The 23,939-nt window shown below is 40.3% G+C and overlaps 1 protein-coding gene across 2 annotated transcripts in view; it reads left to right on the forward strand.

Moving 5' to 3' along the window:
• The window catches only part of TBCK (TBC1 domain containing kinase), a 1,512,759-nt gene that overhangs the window by 618 nt on the left and 1,488,202 nt on the right, over positions 1-23,939 (forward strand). The window lies entirely within an intron of this gene.

Below are 23,939 nucleotides of genomic sequence, written 5' to 3' on the forward strand. Positions count from 1 at the left end.
TTGGGAAATGTGGGAGAAGGTGGGTAGGGATACCAAGAATGGCATATGTAGCCATCAGGATGACACCATACTGGGGTGCCATGATCTATCACATACTTACCCTGATTGCTTGCACTAAGAATTTCCCTGCTTGGGACCTGATCTAAATGGGGTAGGCAGGATAGGCATCAGGAAAGGTGGAGCGGATGATTGAAGAGGGGTTCTAGTATACTACTGATGGGAAATTTAAACATTGTTTATCAAAAAAAAAGCCACCAGAAAGATCCATACTATACTTTTCTAGTGATATGTTTTGCCTTGGTTGTTACGAATTTAATACTTCTGGCTGTAACTTCATCCAAAATTCAGGGCATCCTGTGTTCTCTGCAGGGGTGTTTTTTGCACTTTTTTTATTCAGGGAGTTCGTGTATCACATGGTATTAGTGGACTTAATGGCTACAAAGACAGTGCTGTTAGTGTTGAAGACCACTTATGTTTGGTGTCTGATTTGAGCCACAATGAAGAAAGTGGCATAAAAGAACCTACTAAAAGCTATGAAATTTTGACTTCAGAAAAGGAGTTTAAATGCAGGGTAACTTCTTTACAGAATGATATAGCAGGAGGAAATACTCTGGGTACAGGGAGTATAGACACATTATAAAGAATGTGCAGTGAAGGAGGGTCTACTTTAGTAGACCGACTTACCTAAAAATCGAAGCCCAGATACCCAGGATGAAGTGACCAAAAAGATCAGGACACCGGACACTGAACGTGGAAATTTTAACGTGGGAAAAGAGTTGGTTGGGCAGCATGGTGACCTTTGCACTTTTCTACACTGTAGTGCGATCTTGGAGTTGGTGTATTTAAGTAATGGGGATGTGGGGTGTCTGGGACGAAGCCCCCACTTTGGTGGGTTGAGTTTAGTTTGGTTTATTTATGTGGTGGTGTTGGACACCTTACAGTTTTCCTGGTGTTATTTTTCGATGTTTTGTATGTTCAGTGTCCTGGTCTGTTCGGTTCTTTCATCTCGGGTATGTAGGCTTCGGTTTTCTGGCAAGTCAATGTATTGAAGTAGATCCATGAAGGATTTAAAAGTCCGTAACAAGCAGGTAAACACACAAGAAGAATGGTAATTGAAATCTTCCATGAAAAAAGTTGGCATTAATGGTCAAAATGGTAGCATTCAGAAAGTCTAAAGAAATGCAGAGGCAGAAGCTCAGTGAAACAGGGGCATAGCTGGCTCATCTACTCCCTGTGTCCATTCCCGATGTAGCGTCCCACCCCCTCAGCTGTTCAAGTGCCGAGCGAAAAAAAAAAAAGACTTTGACTTGTTCTGTAGCAAGGCAGTTGTTATTTTTGTATCAGTCAGCTTCCTGCTACAGACCTATAGCCCATCAGCTCTTCAGCAAAGAGCAAAAAAAAAAAAAAATGGGTACATTAAAAAATGAGGGAAGTGCATTTCGGAAATGTTTGATCTTGCCCCTTAACACTTTGCCCTTAAAGCAGCTGCCCCTTTCACCTTACCCTTTCTGTGCTACTGCTGTGAGTTATGCAGTGTTTTGTATATGTACATAATACCTGTGCAAATCTTGATAAATAAACAAAATATCTTAAGTAAAGAAAAGCAAAGTCCGTTAAACATACTGAATTCTCTTCTAGAGAATGTATACCCTTCTGTTTCTAGAATTTTTTTGTCTCAGATTTCTACGAAGGATGACATTTGTTATTAAAAAATAGAGCAGGAGACCAAAGTCCAGCTTCATTTGTTGTGATAGTGCTAAGTACTAGACTTTTTGTTCATGTTTTGTGTGTGTGCAAAATGGTAAATGGACTGTTTTTTGCAGTATATTTCAAGAATATAATCACTTGTGTCTGGGGAGGTATAGGGTCACTTTTAGACTGCATTTATCAAAAGTAAGTACAGGAAATCAGTCTTAAGTTGTCTATAGTAAAAGATCTGTCTCACTAAAAGAATGTTTTCTAATAGAATGGCTCAGGTTAATAATTTCTTATACATACGGTAGTTGTAAGGAACAGACTCCTGTGAATGATACAAATATATATATATATATATATATATATATATATATATATATATATATATATATATATATATACTTAACATGACCCTAATGTAGACCCATTGTCCTGATTTTTTTTCTTATTTATGTATTTTTTTGTCACTACAGGCACATGCCCATCTCTGATGTCTACTTATTTTTATGGTCTTGTTCATGTCCCTGCAGCTGGTATGGTGACCACAACAGCCATTGCTGCTGAGAGCGGATAGTGCATTCATAGCCTGAGACACAAAGGGAGGGTTCAATGCACAGAACATAAGCATGTGCACTTCCTCCTCATATGGCAGCTTAAGGTGAGAGGCCTGGTTTCTACTCTAACCAAAGGCACATGTTAGAGCATGGCTGCATAGCTCACTGGCATCCTATTCTCTATGTCTAGGAAGAGAGCTGGACATTTGTTTCATGTTACTTCTCCTGGATGACCAACAGATGCAAAGATGTCAGATGAACCCTAATTACTACTGATGTAGTTAAAGTCTTTTGCCCTAGCTGTTATTGTACTTAAATATGTCATCTAGAAAACAATTTGCTTTATTAGTGAAGATTAAAGAAATAGCAAAAATAGTTGGCATAAGACAGTGGTTAAGCAAATTCATAGGCATTCATTTTAAATTTGATTTGTTTCTATTTATTTATGTGGGCATTCATTCATTCATTCAGTTTGTTTACTAGGGTAGTGCCTTCATCAGTACTGACCAAGTTCATCCTCAGCCAGGGGAAGAATAAAAAACAATATGGAATGAGAAAAGAACAGACAGACAACAAACATCAGAAGTAGGGTCAGAGTGGAGCTTTGAAGAACTCCAAGGAAAAAAGACAAAAGTAGCATTATTCTTGCAATCGCTACAACCAGCGATTATAGTGTTTTGTGTATGGAGAGACACAGCATCATAAAATACCAGAATTTGCAAGCAGAGAAGAGAGCACTATGGAAGAAAGATACCCAGGCAGTTCCAGTAGTATTAGGAGCAGCAGGACTTATAAAAAATAATTTACAGCCATACTTAAGTATGTAACTAATATATTAACCCTGAGAATATTGTGAATGCGGAGAAGAGCACTCTTGGCTAATAACAAAAACTGAAACAATCCTAATTTCATAAACTCTTGATGTACCCTGACTTGAGTGGGATTCATTCCTGTCATGGTATTAGAAACCCAAAACTTGTGGTAAATTAAAAAGGAAAAAGCATAAAGTGGATGCAGTGAACATTAGTGGTATACAGAACCACTTATTAGAAGTCAACAATAAATATGTGTAATACTTAACAAAAAAAAATTTATTTATAAGTATTTCTGTGCAGTGGGCAGGAGCAATGGTATAAAAAGTAAAGAGGTGTGAGAGAGAAGGAACTGAAGTATCATGAGAAAAGAACAAAATTAGGTTATGTAACCTGACTGGTTACAAGAACATTGCGCTTGTGCTTTAAATGATATTTCTGAAGACTTCAGGTGTAGGATACATGTAGAATCTTTAAGCTCAGGAGAAAAGGGAAGGGACCAGTATTGAGAATGCATGGTCAGAAATGTGTAATTTTGTTTGGGGGCCTTGAAGCAGAAGACCTGAATGATTAAGGTTCTTAAGGTTGTAGAAGGAACTTGTCTTAGTTTGAAAATAAGCGCAGAGGGATTGTTCATGAAATATTTTGAACAACTGAGAGTCTAGAAGAAAGGCAGCCCTTTATCTAACTAATAGTCATTTGGCATTTCCCAAGTGTATTGTAATGGTGCTCATTCCTTGGTGAGTGGTTCATAAATCTAGAGAATTTGTTAGGTATGAACTAAATTTTTGTGATGTTTTTGTGTAGAAGCTGCTAACACAAGAGGGAGTCCATATTCAGGCCGAGAGTGAAGGATACATTTTCTAATTGCTGCCCTGATGGAATGTAAGAGAATGGGGGGGGGGGGGATTTTGCCCAAAAGAGAAGGGATTTGATCTTTTATATGTGTTGTTCAGAAAAGTATTTAAAGAGAGAGACAAGTCTAACCAGAGTCTCAGATATCTGAAGGAGGAAACTTAGAGTTACTACCTGTCCCTCTTTGCGAGGGACAGTCCCTCTTTGGGCAGTTGGGTTCTGCAGAATAAAAAAACTAAAAATGTCAAATGTCCTGACATTTTAGGGCAAAAATATTTCATAAGTTTTCTTTAATAGTTGCATAAAATATTTTTTTTTATCTAAAACCTAAATGTTATATGCAATAGCATAAGCAATTCAAAGGCTTTAAGGATAAGCTTTTATTTGGCAAAAAAGTGAAGCTCTGTCCTTTGCACTGGTCATGGATATGTTTTGTCTTGCAAAATCTCATGTTTCTCCAAAAAATCCTATTTTGGGCATTTGAAATGATGGCAACCCTAAGGAAACTTGGTTCTAGAGTATTATTATTATTATTGTTATTATTTTTGTGTTTGTTTGTTTATTAGTGGAGTTGAGAATCAAGCTCATACTCTCAACCCATTGTATCAGGCACAGATCTGACTGAAGGCCTTTTGTAAGGCACTGAGTGACTGCTTTGTCCCGAAAAGTACTGTGTCTTCTGTGTATGATAAGAGGAGAAGGTGAGGATAATCCAGGGGAAGTTTAATACTGTAGAGTAAAAGCAGAATTAGCAACAAAATGGAGCCTTGATGAACGTCTTTAAGAATGGGGGGTGTTGAAGGAGGAGGAGTTAGAGTTAACAGTGAAGTGGTAATGTGAGAGACAGCTACGAAACCAGCAGGCAGCATGAAGATGGATACCAGGTTCAGCAAGGTGAAATAACAAGATGGGATGATCCAGTAAATCAAATGCTCTTGTAAGGTCAATGAAGATGGCTCTGGACCACATGCCATTATTCATTGCCATTATGATGTTATCTTTAAAAGACCAGTTAGCACAGGTGGTGCTCATGCTCCTACCTGACCAGAAGCCATGCTGTCTGTTTGACAGTAGGTAATATTTGCTGGTAGTCTGATCATTATTTTAATTTTTTTTTAAGAATTTGCAGCGTATGTAGGATAGAAATGAGTCTCCACTGTTATCAATTTATGTATTTAATAAAAAAAATTACATGTTAAGAACAAAGAGCTCTTTCTTTGAGGAGACTCTTACTGCTGGTACCATTTGGTCTTTACTTACTGGTGCCATTCTTTGTCCTATTTTTTGAACTGGTTTAATGTCCTCTATGTTTGATTAATGCCTGCCTTGCAGTGCTGATCCTTTGGTATCAATAGGTTCTTCCTGATTGTAAAAGCAGTCTTATCTTTCCAAATTCACTTCTTTAACTTCAGCTTCATTATGTGCTTTATTGCATTCAACCCAAAGTTTGACATGCAGTACTGACTGTATTGTCTGCAATAGGTACCATAGTCCCTTTTTCAGCTACACATCGACTCAGCCTACTGAAGTCTTTACTTTTATTGGAATAGACAGGCTCACAGATACATCCCAGAGACACCAAATGTTGGACAGAAGGGAGACAGTTTGGATTGCTACTTTGGATGGTTTGTTCCCACCAGGTTTGAATGAGACACTATAATCACCAAGAATATTAGAAGTGAGTTTGGGTTTCTGTATATGCTTGATTCATAATTTTGATGTATTGCTTTTCTAAGAAACAGAGGATTTCTATTTAAATGTATTTAGTTATTTCTGATAGATGCTGTATTCTTTGCTGAAAAATAAAAAGTAGCGTTGTTATCAATGAGATGTTGATACAGGTGCATGTACACATTTTTACTTCAGTGCATTATATTATTTCAAATCAGTAAGTTTACGTGTGACTTTACAGATTGGTAAGCTTTGAGTGGATTGTTTCCCAGTCATGTACATTATCACATGATTTGTTTTACAATATAGAAGTGAACTAAAGTCATTGTTATCCAGATCAGCACTGAAGAATCCATGCTGTATAACTATGCATCTGATGTTGTCAATCTTCATCTATTCTTGACTGATGGGTACTTGGTTCTGACCTTTGGAACTGATCTGGCCGTTGTATAGCTCGCATCAGCCAAAAAAAAAAATCTCTCGAGCTGCAAGTCTACTCATAATTCTCCTCTCTAGATTACCTCAGATCTCATTTGCCGCTATTGCGAATCAGACGTGTCAGACAGATCTCTCTCGTAGCTAAGTATTTCTAATCTTATCATAGGTATTTCTAACTGATTTACAGTTATTTTTTTCTAATTCTTGTTTCATAGTGTCTCTTGAAGAGTGTTGGTCTACCCTTGAATGTGTGTTTTTTCCTTCTTACCATTGGTCATTTCTTAACCCCTACCTTTGCTTGTAGTTCCTTTGTATTTTTACTCTTGTGGTAACTTCTCTATCATTGTTAGTAGACTTTCCTTCTCTACTTTCCTTAGTGTGTGTGTGTCTGTCTCTGAGAGTTGGTAGATATGGCAGAAAAGCCAAAGTCTTCAACTACAGGTTTCAAACAATGTACTGAGTGTGGCAGAAAAAATGCCAAATTCAGATAGTCATGACAATTGTGTTTACTGCTTGGGTGTGCCTGTGGATTGTACCATTGGCCAGGGTTTTAGTAATAGAACCCTGGCAGAGAGAAAGAATAAATTGATCGTCAAAGGGGTCCTTAATGCCCCTTTTGAGGAAGCCTTGTCCAAGGCCGAACATTCTCAGCCAGCCTCTGGCTCTAAGTCTTCTTGCTCTGTGCCGTCATCCCCTTTGGCGCCGACCATTAAAAAGCACAAGTATGCCTCTGAAGGCTCCTCTTCGGAACCGAAATCCAAGATTCCAAAACTGTCAGAACGGTTAAAGTCTCTGGCACCAAAGAGTTCTTCGGTACCTTCTGCACTGGCTATGCCTAGGGTTCAGAGCCCTAGTTCTACAGCTCTGATTATCTCTATAGCTCCAATTTCAGTGTCAGCTGTTTCAACCATGGAGCAACAGATGGTACCAAAACAAACCATAATTTCAGAACCCAGATGTACTTACTCGCCATCAGTAGATTCCTTCCTTGGACAATTGCCTAGTCTGTTTGTAGAGAGACCTCAGTCTCCTTCAGGCTTTTCAATGCGCTCCACCAGAAGTCTTTCAGAACTGGATGTTGTTAGGTTGGTCCACCAGATCTTGGCAGCCCGGGGTCTTTCCTCTTCTGTTCGGCCCCCTCTTCATTCCAGAGCAGGTGATTTTTCCCTGTCCACATCCAGTTACTCTCCTCCTCTAACCTCAGCTTAGGTTTTAGATCCTTTGGCTCCGACCATCCAATTTCCTATCACTTCAGCACCAACTGCGGTTTTTTCCTCAATGCAGAGTTTGGCTCTGACCCCCTCAGTGCCATCAACACCATCGAATCCCCATGACCGTGTCTTTGCCATCGAGCACAGAGGGTTTGTGTTGGTTCTGAGCATTTCAACGGAGCTGTCCATATCTCTTATGGGTGCAGCAGTGGTGGACCCTTCCTCAGTTCTGGTCTGTTAGGTGGGGCCCTCGGGGTGGGTTGTGACCCTGGTTCCGAGTTTGTTGGTCTTGGTTCCGGGCTTCCATCCCTCTTCAGGGGGTCCTGCCTTTCAGGCTATGGAAAGGGCTTTGGCCACTGCTTCTTCTCATGTGGCCTCTGGGTTGTTGGAGTTTCCCCTTGAGGCCCCAGGTTCTTCAGTTCAGCCACCAACCTTTACCCCTGGACAGCAAGCATCACGGTCCCCAAACTTGCCTTCTAAAGGTACTCCACCTTCCAAGGCCTCGTCAGATGTTCCCACTGAAGACACCGTCAAAAGAGATTGTGAAGAGGAAGCACCTCAATTCCCCGGAAGAATCAGTCACAGAGGACACAGATTACGATGAAGGGGAGGGTTCTCCACAATCACCCCTGGAAGATGTCTCCTTTTGGAGACATTCTGGAGATCCTGAAGCAGAGGGGTGATTGGAAGACCAAAGACCCATCCTCTGAGGAATCTGTGTACTTAAGGCCTTTGGTGCATGCTTGTCCATCTCCTGGGTTACCCCGCCTGCTGACGATTTAATTGAGCTAATTGCTCAGTGGGCTTGGAAGGCTTCTGATTCTGTGGAACCAATCCCCCAGAGACCTGAGAAGATACTTGCTGCTCCAGAGGACCATCCCCACAGGTCTAAAGGCTTGGTAGTAGATCCCATAGTGGTTGTGGCAGCCCCTGGAAAAGAACTAGCTGAGGAAAGTTTTACTGTCCACCCCCTGGACCGAGAGTTCAGCATATTGGACAGATTTGGGAAGCGGGTCAATGCGTCATTGACAGTCTTCATCAGGTCCTTTTACTTCTTGGCACATTTTGCTAGAATCCAAAGGGATCTGATCAAGGAGCTGTCAGACATCCTGGCTGGAGCTGTGGCTGAGGGTGTCCAGAAAAAAAGTAGCCTCCCAGCTACCTAGCCTGGAGTCTATCTCTAACTTGTCCATGAGGCTCATTGCACATGCAGCCGAAGGGGCGACCAGGTCAGCAGCTTCAGGTGTTGCAATTCGGAAACACGCTTGGATGCGCCTGTGTGAGTTTGTGGAACAATTCAAGTCTTTCTTTCTCAATGCCCACTTTGACGGGTCCTCTTTGATTGTTCCCAAAGTTAAAGAAACTCTGCCCAGGTGTGAGAAGGATGGAAAGACTTTGTCTGCTGTGGGCGTACATTTTTCCACTCCTCAATGATCCTATTCCAGTAATCAAAGGAGTGAAAAATGTGATTCAAGAAATCTCAGAAGCCTTTCCAACACATGGCTCGGACTCCCCTTGGGCCAGAGGGTGGAGTTATAGTGGAAGAGGCCATCCCAGAAATAGGAGTGGTCCACAGAATCAAGGTTCCAGAGATTTGTTCTCTGGTCAACACTATCAGCACTCCTGAAGTGAGGCCCGATTGCTTACCTCTGGAAGCAGTTGGGGAAGATTTTCCTTGCACCCAAACACCTGGTGACACATAACCACTGATGATTGAGTGCTAAGGATAATTTCCAGAGGTAATCAAATTCCATTCACTCTTTATCCAAGAACCCTTTTAAGACTCACCAATTTTCCACCCAGTCAGAGAGTTCATGCAGCAATAGAAATACAGAAGCTGCTAGAAAAAGAGTCATCCAAGAAGTCCTACCAGACCAGTTAAGATCCAGTTTTTGCACAAGATTCTTTTTAGTGCTAAAGAAATCGGGGATTGGAGACCAGTTTTGGATCTCAGTATTCTAAACAAATTTGTCCAACAAGCAAAATTCTGGATGGTCATGGTTCAGTCTATTCTCCCTTTCTTAGAGAAAGACAATTGGATGTGCTGTATTGACTTTCAAGATGCATATTACCACATAGAAGTGGACAAATGCTCAAGAAAGTTTCTCTGCTTTCAAACAGGAGCCAGTCATTTCCAGTTCAGGTTGCTGCCCTTTGGCCTCACCACAGCCCCCAGGGTGTTCACCAAATGCATGGCAGTGGTCACAGTACATTTGAGGCTGCACGGATTCAGAGTGTTTCCTTATCTAGATGACTGTCTTCTGTCCAGTCCCTCTAGGCATCTACTGTAACAGGCCATGGACTTCATGCTGGACCTGTCCTGCCAACTGGGCATAACAGTCAATGCTGTGAAATCCCAGTTAAATACCACATAGAAAATAGAATTTACCAGAGCTCATGTCAACACTTCCTCTTGCATTACATCACTTCTCTTTCACAGGTCGCAGAAGATACAGATGCAAGTTTACCCACTACTGCACTCAAGCAAGATACCTGCTCAACTGATTCTACAAGCACTGGGCTCCATGGTAGCTGCTATCACCTTAGTTCCGTTAGCAAAGTTTCACATGAGACTTCTACAATGGCTACTAGCAAACCAGTGGTCTATCCTAACTCACCATATAGATCACATAATTTTCTCCCTGGTGGTCCCCAAATTCAAAATGCTAAGCTTGCAGCAGCTGCTGCCTATGCTGACAAAACATGCCTGGTTAGTGACTCTAGACCTAAGAGATGCGTACCTCCACATTCCCATAAGGGAATCCTACAGGAAAGTCCTGTGCTTCAGAGCAGGCTCACAACACATTCAGTTCTCTGCGCTACCCTTTGGCTTATCTACTGCTCCCAGGGTATTCATTAAATGATTAGTCCCGGCCATAGCATTTTGCAGACAGATAAATATACAGATTTACCCATATCTGGATGATTGCCTCATTCAGGCAGAGTGCAAAGAAAAGCTGCTCCTGTACCTCCCCTTTGTCAAAACCCTCCTAACTTCCTTAGGGTTCACCATCAATGAGAAGAAATCAAAGCAAACACCCTCCAGGAGGATCACTTTCTTGGGAGCTCTGCTGGACACAGCATCCCAAATGCCCTTCCTGTCCCCAGAAGAGCAGAGCTTCCTGCCTCTCTACATTACCCAGCTGGCTTCCAGAATTCACCTCACGGCGAGGAAGTTCTGCAAGCCTTGGGGTATATGGCATCTTGCATCCTTCTAATTCCTCTGGCCAGGCTTCACATGAGAAAACTTCAGTGGTATCTAAAGAACCTTTGGTGTCAGCACTCTAAGCCTCTAGAGACCTCTCTCCCTCTGATCCCTTGTATTAAGGGCTGAGTTTTTCTGGTGGGCAGGTGCCTGTGCCAAGAACAAGGGTCTTCCCTTCATCCTCCATCCTACTGGGCAGACCATCACCACCAAACGCCTCAGACATTGTTTGGGGTGCTCACTGAGCAGGCAGGTACACACAAGGTCTTTGGGATGCCCAACACCTTCCCTTACACATCAACCAGAAATAAATTATGGCAGTACAAAAGGCTCTGACATCGTTCAAACCCCATCTGAGGCCAGGGGTTCTCCTTATCAAAACAGACAACACCACAGTAATGTGGTACATCAACAAACAAGGAGGGACACAATCTTACCCTGTGTGCAGGCTAGTCATGAACCTCTGACTGGCAGCATCCTTTATGGGATTACATCTAATAGCCCAATACCTACCAGGGATCAACAACACCCTGGCAGACCACTTAAGCAGAAACTTACTGGACCCCCCACGAATGGCAGCTCCACAGAAATATATTTTTGCAAGTCACTCAGGAGTGGGGAACTCAGCAGGTGGATCTCTTTGCTTTGCACCTCAACCACCAGCTGAAGAAATTATGTACCAGGAAATATCACCACCTAGCATAAAAGGTGGATGCCTTGACTTTCCCGTAGAACTCCCTCTTTGTGTATGCATTCCCCCCGCTGCCTCTTATTCCCAAGGTATTGATCAAGATAAGGGAGAAGAGACAAAAGGCCATCCTCATTGCTCCAGTTTGGCCAGGACAGCATTGGTATCCTTTGCTGTGCAGCCTGACATCACAGCCCCCCAGGTAGCGTCCCATGATCTTAGACCTCTTTACTCAGGTGGGGGGACAATGCTGCACCCAGACTTGCAGACTCTCAAACTGTCAGTATTGCTAATACTGTAAAAGAAAAAAAAGGGGCCCCTGTTAAGCAAACAAGTCCTTGACATTGTCACAGAGGCCAGCAGGCCCAGCACCAGAAGGGAAATGGAAAAGATTCTGCTCCTGGAGCCAGTCCAGAGGGGGCAGTTCCTCAACCTTTCATCCCTCTTATCCTAGACTATCTAGCAAAGTTGCTCAATAGTGGCCTCTCCTTCTCTTCTGTTAAAATCCACGCCTCAGCCATTTCAGCTCATTTTGATACAGACCAACCCCTGTTCTCACATCCTTTGATTAAACAATTCCTCAGAGGGGCTTCTAATAGCAGACCTCCCAGAAGGCCACCCACGCCAGCCTGGGACCTGAATTATGTTTTGGAAAAACTAACCTTACCACCCTTTGAACCTGCTGCTTCAGCAGAACTGAAATACCTCTCCTGGAAGACTGCTTTCCTACTGGCTATCACTTGAGTCAGAAGGGTTTCAGAACTTCAGGCACTGATGGCCATTAATGCCTAGGTATCTAACTAATCCTTCCACCCCTCTTCTCATCTTTGGAAATCCTTCCACAGGTGATGACTGCAACAGTGAAACATGAAGAACATAGTATAGTTGTGTACACTTACCATAAATGTAGATGTTCGAGTGTATTCAATGTTGCAGTCCTGTTTTCCCTCCCTCCTTCCCCCTTGTATCCTGTTTCCTTGGGGAGACATAAGCTTCTTATGGTAGCTTTTAGCCACTATGACCACTTTACCATATTTCCTTAGGCTTCTGACTGGTTACGGCAAGAAAAACTGATGTAATGGCATCGGCTGCCTTGCTTTATAGCACAGATGACCTGACGTCAGTCAACAAGCGACACCAGCTGACGCAGAAAAACATTGACTCTGGTATTCGGGCCGGCTGAGGGCTACCACAGCAGGGATAACCCACAGGTGATGACTGCAACAGTGAATACACTCGAACATCTACATTTATGGTAAGTGTATACAACTGTACTTTCTGGATCTCCTGTCTCATCACCAGGGACTAGTGTATCCCAATCTTCAGACTCTCAAGCTGACAGCTTGGTTCCTCTACTTACAATAGTCACCAGGCATAATGTTATACCTTCTCCCGTGTGGCATATTTTGTTGGCATCTTATAAACAATCCACCAGGACTCTCTACCTAAGCAAATGGAAGAGATTTTCTATTTGGGCCCCTAACAATGGTTCAGCATCAGTAGAGAAAATTTTGGAATTCCTAGCTGCCACCTTTAATAAAGGGACCTCAGCTTCTACATTCAGTTATTTTAGCAGCAATTTCAAATTTTCATATCTGATTTGGAGATCAACCTTTGCTGTCTCACAGACTTTGCAAGGTTTCCCTAAAGGGTACAATATGTTTAAAGCCTCCTTTTAAAGATCCTCTCCCACCTTGGGATCTGACTATAGTACTGTAATCATTCATAGCACCACCATTTGAATCAGCAGGTACTTGTGATTTAAAGTTCCTTTCCTGGAAGACGTTACTTCTTGTAGCTGTCACTTCTGTGAGACGGGTGTCCGAAATACACATCCTATGTTCTAAAGCTCCTTACTTAACTTTTCATAAGGACAGAGTGTCACTCAGAACAAATCCAACCTTTCTTCCTAAGATGATCTCAGATATTAATATCAATCAGTCTGTAGACTTACCTGCATTTTTCCCAAATTTTTCTAACAGAGGAGAGTACTGAATTCACCTTCTGGATGTACACAGGCAGCTGCGGTTCTACCGAGATAGAACTAAACAGTTTAGATGATCTGATCAATTCTTCATATCCTTCACCAGTGAAACTTTAGGCAGTGTCCACATAAAACTCTCCAGATGGTTGAGAGAATGTACATCTTTCATCTGCAAGAACTGAAATATGAAACTCCCAAAACCAGTCAAGCCACATTCTACTAGATCAATGGCAACGTTTGCCGTCTTTCACTCCAAAGCTTCCATGTCAGAAATTTGTGAGGCTGTATCTTGGGCTAAGCCTCATACCTTTATTATGCATTAAAAATTGAATATGGTCTCCAGGGGAGAGCATTTTTTGGTTCTATGGTGGTCAGGATTTTCCTTACGTAAGGTCTCCCAGGATACAAGGTAGCTGGGGACTCTGTCCCATCAGTCAAGAATGAATGAAGACTGACAGCATAAGATAAGGAAGTTATGTCTTACCATAACGCATAATCTGTGTTGTCGATCTTCATCTATTTTTGCGTCCCTCCCGCCAGCCCCCTCCTTCAGGTTTCTGGTGGAGCGATACCCTGTCCTGGGTTCTTATTGTTGCCTGTACCTTGGACTAGGCTTCTGATATTTATACACTATTCTTCTGTTTTTTGCAAACTCAGTCTGAAGTAATCTAGAGAGGGGAATTATGGGTAGACTTGCAGCTTGAGAGATTTATTTTGGCTGACGCAAGCTATACAACAACCAAATTGGTTCCGAGAGTCAGAACAGAGTACCCATCAATCAAGAATAGATGAAGATCGACAACACAGATGGAACGTTATGGTAAGACATTACTACTGCTTTGCTGTTTTAGTTTTGTGTGCAGTTAGTAAAGCCATCATGGTGCTAGTGTGAGCGCATGTGTAAGTGTGTATATATATATACACACACACACACACACACACACACACACACACACACACACACACATATCCCACTCCACCCACATACATACAAATGCATATGGGATCAGGTCCATGCAGACAATAATAGCTAAGATGATAAGAGGGCTGCAGATTTAAACTACAAAGAAAATCTAGAGAGCTTGGTATATACTTTTGAGAAAGGGCACAGAAGAAATAATGTAATATGGACAGAAGCCCCATGAAGGGGATTAAATATTGGAGTACTTTTTTTTGATTGTTTAAAACCTGCAGCTTTTTGTAAAATAATCTCTGGCTTCTACTCTAGGTGTTTCCTAAAAATGTATTAATGATGATCATGGTGCTTTACAGATGCATGCTTAAAAATCTGGTAGTTCCTAGGAAGATTTTCTTTGCATGTTTTACCCTTTTTTGCAATCTCTGCATGTTTCCCTTATTTTAATAAACATTCATTCCATTTAAAGGACAACTATTCACTAAATGCAGTGTTTTCTTTACTCAAAGTGTATTTCCATGCCAAGAGGTTGATCCCCATGCTTTCACATATTAAAAAAAAAAAGTATGACTTAGCATTTTTCCCTTTCTCTGGCATTCCTACCCTAGTCTGCATTCTCAGTGAGCACTTTACTGAGGCTGAATGAAGTTTTATGATGCTTTTATTAGGAATTTATCTACCTTGCTATTGCATCATAATGCCTAACACATATGTAAGCATTTTTGCTAAAGAAAACAAATAAAGCAAGGTAACTGTAGCTGTTTTATATCGCACCGTCTAAGGTAAAGCTATTCATACTCAGAATTCAGTTTTCTGATTCTGGAGTTGTCATAAAACAGTTGCATTCATTCCCTATACTGGGACCATAAACCTGTTAAACCTTTTATAGTCATAAGATAAATAAACTTGATAACCAATAAGAACAACTTAAATAAACAGCTAAGCTTTGTAAGACAAGAAATATAACATACTGACAGACTCAGGGAAGGGAGCTAAAAGTTAATCTCAACAAAATAACAGAGATAACAGCCTTTTTAAAAAGTGATGTTTCTTTATCCTTTTTCAAGTAAGTGGTGTAACGCATATGTAGAAAGCACACATTTAAGGGTCATTTCAAAAAAGTTACTGACATTTTTACTGAGATTTTTCAAACTTGACAGTATTTCTCACTACTTCCATTCTACATGAATGGGACTGTGATCTGATCGCACAGAGTAGGGTATTATAATCTCATCAGCTATGTTTTCACAATGCATTATGGGCAAGAAAACAAGATCACACCAACATGTCTGCCCCCATGAGAGCATTCAGGGTTAGGAAAATGTTACAGATAGTAATAAATAGTTATTGTGGTGCTGGCAGGGTTGGTTTTTGTAGACATTCACTCTAAGATAAAAAAAATATTTTTTCAGGTTTTGCCTGTAGTAATCCTTTAAGCAGCTAAACTTTTTCTTTCATGGTCTTTCTGGGACGTTGCAGAAACAGGAATAAAGATTACTACACTCTTTTTTTTATTCACAAGTGGTATAATGGCTTGTTACCAGTATTTACATGAATCTGTAATTTTCAAACAATTCCCACTTACTAGGTTAATGTCTATGTATGATCCGGGTCTAATAATGCAGTTTTCCATCAACTCTTCTGAAACTAAAAGGCTCAAGATTTTAAAATCACAGTAAACGGTTGACCCAAAAAAACAGACTTTAGCTAAACATTTTATTTTGTGAATGTAAAAAAAATCTCTATAGTTGCACCTATCCCCGAGGGACTTGTACTGTAATAAAGAGCTAAGCCACTGCATGGTAATTAATTGGAGGAATGTAGTCACTTACAATAAAAGTAAGTCTCATACAATTCTTTTTTTTGCCTTGCATGATATGGAACAACAAAGAACGTCTGTTTAAATGTAGAGGTCAAGAACAGTGACCTCTGCATCTCACAGTCCTATAATGTACCTGTTTCTTTTATTATTTCAGCAACGTTTATAGCTTATTGCTAATAAAATGCATGTCAAGCTTTACCGATTGGTAGCTATGGCTGTAGCTCATCAATGGTATATCTTCTGTTAGAAGTCACTAGGAATACAAGATGCGACTGCAGTGCAAGGCTTGCTTTTATTTCAGGTGAGGGTTTTCTGCTACCTGTTCTCTTCTGACTTCTAATCAGAGATGTATGTGGTATATGTTGATTTTGTGAAGGCAGTCAATGTGAGACAGATTGTTCAAAAAGTACAATACTGCAAATCACAATCTAGAGAATTTTAAGAATTTTTTTCCCACAGACAGAACTATAGTCCTTCAAGAAAGGGATGCAGTGATGGTGACTTTGAATCACCAGCTCTTGTAGTTACTGCATTCATTTGGGAATCAATGGTTTGGTCTTCTCCTGATTAATGTGATATACGTTGAAAAAGTAGGAATTAATTACTATGTATCTGAAAGTGGGCTTTCTTAAAGAACAATTGTGTAATTTTTTTCTGTGTATGAATGGTTAATAAATGTATTGTTAGTAAAAGTTGATGAAAAAGAAAGAGAATGAAGTATTTAAAAAAGTTGTGGGAATTATGTAAGCTAAAATATCTAAAAAGGCGCTGGTATTATCAGACTATGTTAATTTCTGTATTTTTCTGATATGTTCCATACACTTCTAAATCTAATTTTATTTTATCTGTCTACATCAATTTATATACCACTTTCATTTTAACCTGACTCTTTTCAACAGAAGTGTAGTCCACAAGGGCAAGAAGAAATTTAAAACAAAAATCTGCTGCCAGTTGTAATATAGCCACTTAAGCACAAGGTTTTGTGAAGTTGGAAGGAGTGGAATATCTGGAGAAAACCCATGCAGATGTGGAGAGAAAATGCAAACTCTATAGACAGTATTCCATTTAAGTAGCGTGACTTCCCAACTTCCTAAACAGAGCTTCTATAACTCACAGTTTGTGTAACTCTTCTAAAATTGGAGCTACATTGGATATAGAAAGTGTACACACCCCTGTTAAAATGTCAGGTTTTTGTGATATAAAAAAATGAGACCACAATAAATCATTTCAAACCTTTTCCACCTTTAATGTGACCTATAACCTGTACAATTCAATTGAAAAACAAACAAATCTGTTAGGGGAAAAAATATAAAAAAATAAAAAACGTACAATAAGCTGGTTGTATAAGTGTGCACATGCTTAAACTAATACTTTGTTAAAGCACCTTTTGATTTAAGTACAACATTCAGTTTTCTTGGGTACACACCTGCCATCAATTAAAGAGACTCTGATTAATCCCAAATAAAGTTCAGCTGTCCTAGTAGGATTTTCCTGACATTTTCTCAGTTGCCTGCTACAGCAAAAGCCATGGTTCGCACAGAGCTTACAAAGCATCAGAGGGATCTCATTGTTGAAGGGTATCAGGAGAAGGGTACAAAAAGAATTCCACAGCATTGGATATACCGTGGAACACAGTGAAGACAGTCATCAAAAAGTGGAGAAAATATGGGACAACAGTGACGTTGCAAAGAACTGGATGTCCCTCCAAAATTGATGAAATGACAAGAACGAAACTGGTCATGGAGGCTGCCAAGTGACCTACAGCAACACTGAAGGAGCTGCAGGAATTTCTGGCAAGTAGTGGTTGTGTACTACATGTGACAACAATCTCTCGTATTCTCTATATGTCTGGACTATGGGGTAGGGTTGCAAGACAGAAGCCTTTTCTTGCACAGAAAAACATCCAGGCCCGCTTAAAATTATTTTCAAAACAATACACCAAGTCTTTTAAAAGCATGTGGGAAAATGTGTTATGGTCTGATGAGACCAAGGTTGAACTTTTTGGCTACAGTTCCAAAAGGTACGTTTGTCGCTAAAACAACACTTTGCATCACCAAAAGAACTCCATCCCCACAGTGAAACATGGTGGTGGCAGTATCATGCTTTCAGGTTGCATTTCTTCAGCTGGAACTGGGGCTTTAGTCAAGGTGGAGGGAATTATGAACAGTTCCAAATACCAGTCACTTTTGGCCCAAAACCTTCAGGCCTCTGCTAGAAAGATGAAGAGGAATTTCACCTTTCAACACGACAATGACCCCAAGCATACATCAAAATCAACAAAAGAATGGCTTCACCAGAAGGAAATTAAAGTTTTGGAATGGCCCAGCCATAGCCCAGACCTAAATCCAATAGAAAATCTGTGTGGCGTCCTGAAAAGGGCTGTGCACAAGAGATACCCTCGCAGTCTGACAGATTTGGAGCACATTTGCAAGGAAGAGTGGGCAAATACTGCCAAGTCAAGCTGTTCCATGCTGATATAGTATTCAGTCTTCTTGGGTAGGAGTGTAATTAAATCAAAAGGTGCTTCAACAAAGTATTAGTTTAAGGGTGTGCACACTTATGGATCCAGCTTATTTTACCTTTTTTATTATTTATACTTTTCCCCTAACAGATTTGTTTGTTTTTCAATTGAATTGTACAGGTTATAGGTCACAATAAAGGTGGGAAAAGTTTTGAAATGATTTATTGTGGTCTCATGTTTTTTTATATCACAAGAACCTGGCATTTTAAAAGGGGTGTGTAGACTTTTTATATCCACTGTATACAGGGAGTCACTGTGCTGGTATTGGCCACTTAATCTTTTAGTTGGAGCTTTAAGTTACAAGAATTGTGAGTCCTGATGGAAGTATGTCACTTTGCAGGCATACATTTTCTTTGTCTGTTCTGTCAGATTTTAGAGGTCTGCAGTTTGGGTAAGGTTTTTTTCGGCTATTGTTTCCTTTAGCACCAACTATTCTAACATAAAATGGTTGGTGATTAAAATGTAATGCTGTTGACCCTCCGTGATAATCCCCTTTGTTGTGTTCTTGTATTTCACAAATTACCATTCTGCAAAAGAACTTGGAAGATCTCGTATTCAGAATTGTAACCCAGACTGTGGTGAAATGCACAGGATGCATACGCAATTCCATTCCTGAGCCCACCATTTTGTTTCCCATTGACACAGATCAAATCACTGTTCATGGCTTTTGCTGGTGAATTTCTGCTTTTCCATGACTAAATACCACACTAAGTGGCAATCAATTTAATCATGTTTTTGCAGCATGAAAGGTGTGGGAAGGGAGCATTTGACACAAGGATTACTGTATTAACATAACATATAGTTCGATTCTCAGATAGAGCGTCTTCAGCGTGGAGACATGCGTGAATGGGCGTACCTTCTTTGAAGGTTGTGCGTCAGGGCTGGCAACTCGACATGTAAAAATCAACTGCCAATCATTAGTGGACCGGAGTTCCGCTGTGGCAACCCCTAACCGGGCAAAGCCGAAAGACACAACAACATAGGCACTAAAAATGATACAAACCCTGCACCCTCCCATCTCAGAGAGAGAGAGTATTAGCCTTCTTCACCCACAAAGATATGTGATAGTTGCAAAATATCGATTAAATGTGTTTAGCAACAAAAAGTGTGTGTGTGTGTGTGTGTGTGTGTGTGTGTGTGTGTGTGTGTGTGTGTGTGTGTGTGTATAAAGTGAAAGTGGAGAAAAGGTTTCGAGCCTTGCAGCCTTAACACAGAAAGCAAGAGCATTAACTCACTAAGTTAATTATTCCATTGATGTATACGGGTTTTCTCATTAAAGAGGTATAAGGCTGTAATGTCTGCCATGATCTGGTGCTTACAGCAGTACAGGAGTCATGAGGGACACTGGGGGAAGGCATTAGTACACAGCCAGGAGCAACACTAGATGACACCAAAGAGATTATTTAAACTGTTACCAGGGCTCACTTAGAAAGTTAATGCAGCAACAGTTCTTCGATCATCATGTAGGTTCTGAACAGTAAAAAGAAGGAAACTTGTTGTTGTTGTCTTTCGGCTTTTCCCGGTTAGAGTTCACCACAGCAGAACTCCGGTCCGCTAATGATTGGCAGTAAATTTTCATGAACATCGAGGTGCCAGCTCGATGTTCAACCTTCAGCAAAGGCACGCCCATTTACGCATGTCTTTCGAACTGTAATGTCTATTATTGTTGACCGACTGTATGAATCTATGATTTACAAGCGCAGGGACAGAAATCTTTCAACTACTCAGTACTTCTTTTCTTTCACTGTCTTGTATCTTTCTTCCACTGTGACTTAATATGTTCTGTACAGACATCTTAACCTCTGCTTACATAATTTCTCACCAAGCTATATACTTTTTCTTTACACTTCTGCTCTTACATTCTTACCACAGGTTTTTTGGTCAAACGTCTTACCCATTCCACTAAAGAATTTTTCCATAGGTAGATACCAAATGTTGGAGGTGTGATGGGGGAAGAAAGACGTAATTGGCAACATGCTTGTTTGTGAGTGCAGTGAGTTGGTAGACTTTAAAAATTCCCTGTAGACCACTCTATCAAAAATACTGGGTGAGAAAATTGGTATAACCAAGGGGTGAGAAAATTGGTATAACCAAGGAAATTATTTTTGAACTAAGATACACAATTGGAATGGCCTAGACATAGTAAGGCCTTGCTGAGTCCAACTATGGTGGCTTCCAAAAAAGTAATTACTTGAAAATGCAAATCAAAGTCTACACCAACTGTGCTAGAAGCAGTGAATACAGCAAGTTAGATAAAACAGTTGGAAATTGGATCTTTAGAAAAGTGTAGTAGAAAATTGCATAGAACAAAATGGGACTTGTTGGAACAATACATGCAGAATAATGTCTTGGAGAAGGAACGATGTTTAAAAGAAGGCAGAGTTTGAATGAGCTATGTAATGTTTGAATGACAATGTCTGGATAGATTATAAGTGATGTATAATGTTTGCAACTAAAAATATGTCTATATGGTTTGCTTTCATTTATATAAATGTATGATTTCCTGTGTCATAAGTGGTAAGTTGTTTCTTGTTTAAAAAAATTCTTTCCCATTCAACTATTTGTTAATCGCTCCTACTTTCAGTGCATTTTTATGCATTTACATTTTATTAGATTTGTACTTTATTGAATCATGTAATTGCTTTAACTTTTCTTTATTGTGTCAGTACTTTCAATTCTGATTGGATTATTATAAATGATTAAATGATTAAATAAATAAACAAACTGTTTTGGAGTTTTTCTCCTCTGTCACTGCTGAAAAGGGGTCTTCCATGGTCTAATCAGACAGTCCTGGTTAATAAATAAGTAAATAAAAGACATCAGAGGTTTTCTTTAATAATTCATGGACAGGTAAGTGGGATGTGGTTTGTCTGTGCATGCGTGTTTGTACATATGTGGGAGATTGAATGATGGGTGTGCCTGTGCTGTGAATTTCCCAAGGCTCACTTAAGTATATATCTGTGGGAGAGAGAAAGAAAGCAGCTGCAAATATCAGAAAACAATAAAAGAGCTTTGAATCTTTATATAGTCAGGGTTTTATTATAGCAAAAGGTGTGAAAAACAAAGGATTATAAATATCCTGTTATATGGGATCTTCCTTGTCCAAAATGTTAAATGTGATAGTTGAGATTACTTAATGGCCAGGGGAAACATATTCCCAAAGAAAGCATCATGGGATGATATTCAAACCCAGCATGGAATGCAGTGAGGAAAATGAATAGGACAGAAATTCTGCAGAAGGGGAGAAACGGCTAACTTATGCTTTTTTATATATGGCTGTATAGGAGTCATTTTTAAGGAGAGCGTACACTGGGGAAAAAGCATGTGCAACATGTAGCCGTTCATAAAAAAAAAAAAAAAAAAAAGAGACCTGCTGTTTGCTGCAGTTGTCACCTTTTCCTTCTAGAGCTTCATCACAGTGTTACTCAGTTCTGTATTGGTTATCCCAGTTATTTGTTGTTATGTTTCCTCCCCATAATCAGCAGCACTAACCCTGACATTTAGAAACATGCTTAGTGCATTTAGTGTGTCTACCAGCTCAATGAAGCCCATAGTTCATTACCAGTTAACTAGGTGGACATTCCCAGCTTAGTTTGCTGCTAATTAGTAAACTGACTGTTGCTATGAACAGGACATTCAGTGAAGGCATGGGACTCAACAGCTGCAGCTAGGAATGTGATGAAAAAAAACAGATGAGCATAGTGAATGCACATACCACGGTGAGTGCACATGTGCTAATACGAGACAAGATAAGAAAACAAGTGTGCCACTTTAAATGGATCACTGCAATATTTAAATCTGTTTTTAACCATAAAAAGGGGTGGAAATGGATGTATAGGATAGTAAGAAAAAGGAACAGCAAAGCAGGAGCGAATACCCAGGGGGAAACAGAAAAGGTAGAGATAGGAGTGGAGAAAAGGAGACAGAGTCGATGTGGCTATGAAACTTGTGATAAGGTGTACCAATATACTTATAAAACATGCTGAGCCTGTTTACCTCTGCCATACTATACCTATTATGTTGTCTACGTCTTGCAGGTGTACAGCAAATATACTACAGACGTCAGTCTTATAGATAAACTGTATCACAGCATTGCTGATATTCAGAATATACCACTGAGTATACAATACATACATCCTGTACACCTTAACATGGGTAGGCGTACCTGTACAGGGTCACACACATGCATGATACTGGTGGACAGCTAATGCAGTAATACACTGTTATAACTTTACAAAAAGAAATTAAGTTGTAAGCACCCCCTGCACTGAGAAAGTCTTTCTATTTTCCTTTTATACAGAAGACTGTTCTCTTGTATAGCCTCTCGAGCAAGAAAAAAAAAAATCAAGTCACGTGCCTATGACACATGCATTTATTATGCAGACAACTGATCTGTATGCAGACAAGAAAGATATGTGTAATATATCTTGGATGCCCTTAGTCTACCCTCTTCTACCCACTAGCTGAGAAGGGGGTCGTATGACTCATGCTTAGGTCACTATAGCAGTGCCTGCACTGCAAACAGAGCAAGGGTATACAAGTGGAATCAAACACTGCTCTGACAAGACTGTGTCAGGCTTTCACTTTATACTGGGATTCTCAAATGAGTCCAAGAACAGGTGCTGACAGTTGCTCCGAATATAGCAGATAAAGGAAGAGTTTGTTTTCCATGCTGCAGCACTGGGGTAACTTTGCCACTCCCAGTGCATTTGGAAGCCATGGCCACTTACCACTTCTCATTTCAGAGAACTATGACAGGCCAAATTGCATAACTGCTGTGCTCAAAGCCTCTGATTTATGTGATATAAACACTGGGCGACACATGACCTTCATCACACTATAGAAAATTATACTGTGTCAGACTCTCAAGCTGAAGTCACAGGTATAGAAGTTTTATTTAGTAGTAATTATGCTTCTTTATTAATTTATTTGTTTATTTATCCTTTGTTGACTGGGTTAGTTTGATTAGGCTAGTAGCCTCTTTTCAAGGGAGACCCAAGATGGTATTTATACTACGAGGCGAAATTTGGCCAGGTCATTGGGGAACTTCCCTTACTCTTTTTGATAGGTGCTGTGGGATCTTTTACATCCACCTGACCTACGACTAACTGTAGGTTTAACATTTCATCCAAAGGATGGCATACTCAGGATTGCAGTACCCTCCTTAGGCTGCACTGCAGTGTTGGCAGGCAATCGGCCTGGTGTTGGAATAGAACCCACAGCCTTCTGCACCAAGGACAAATGTTGTGCCACTGACACTGCTTTATGAGGTATATTTGAATTGTAAAAGATTTACTTGCTTGCTGCCTCCACCTAAATTGTTTATGTAAAACTGCAAAGGCAATGCGGTTATTGAAGTGTTTGCTAATGTTTGTAAGTTAGAGCTGCTAAGGTGTGTTAAGCAAAACGGGGTTACCGTGGGGCAGATGGGTTCAAGAACAGGAGCACTTCAATGTGTGTAGAAACTTTATTTGAGGGGAGAGAGGCTGGTGGACACTTCCAGAACATAGTTCTGTTTAATACACCAGCATTATGAAGCACAGCTGAACAACAGCTGTGGGGGAGAT

The sequence above is a fragment of the Protopterus annectens genome, chromosome 2.part0 (genome assembly GCF_019279795.1).
Source record: "Protopterus annectens isolate FY-2018-M chromosome 2.part0, PAN1.0, whole genome shotgun sequence".
Taxonomy (NCBI): domain Eukaryota; kingdom Metazoa; phylum Chordata; order Ceratodontiformes; family Protopteridae; genus Protopterus; species Protopterus annectens.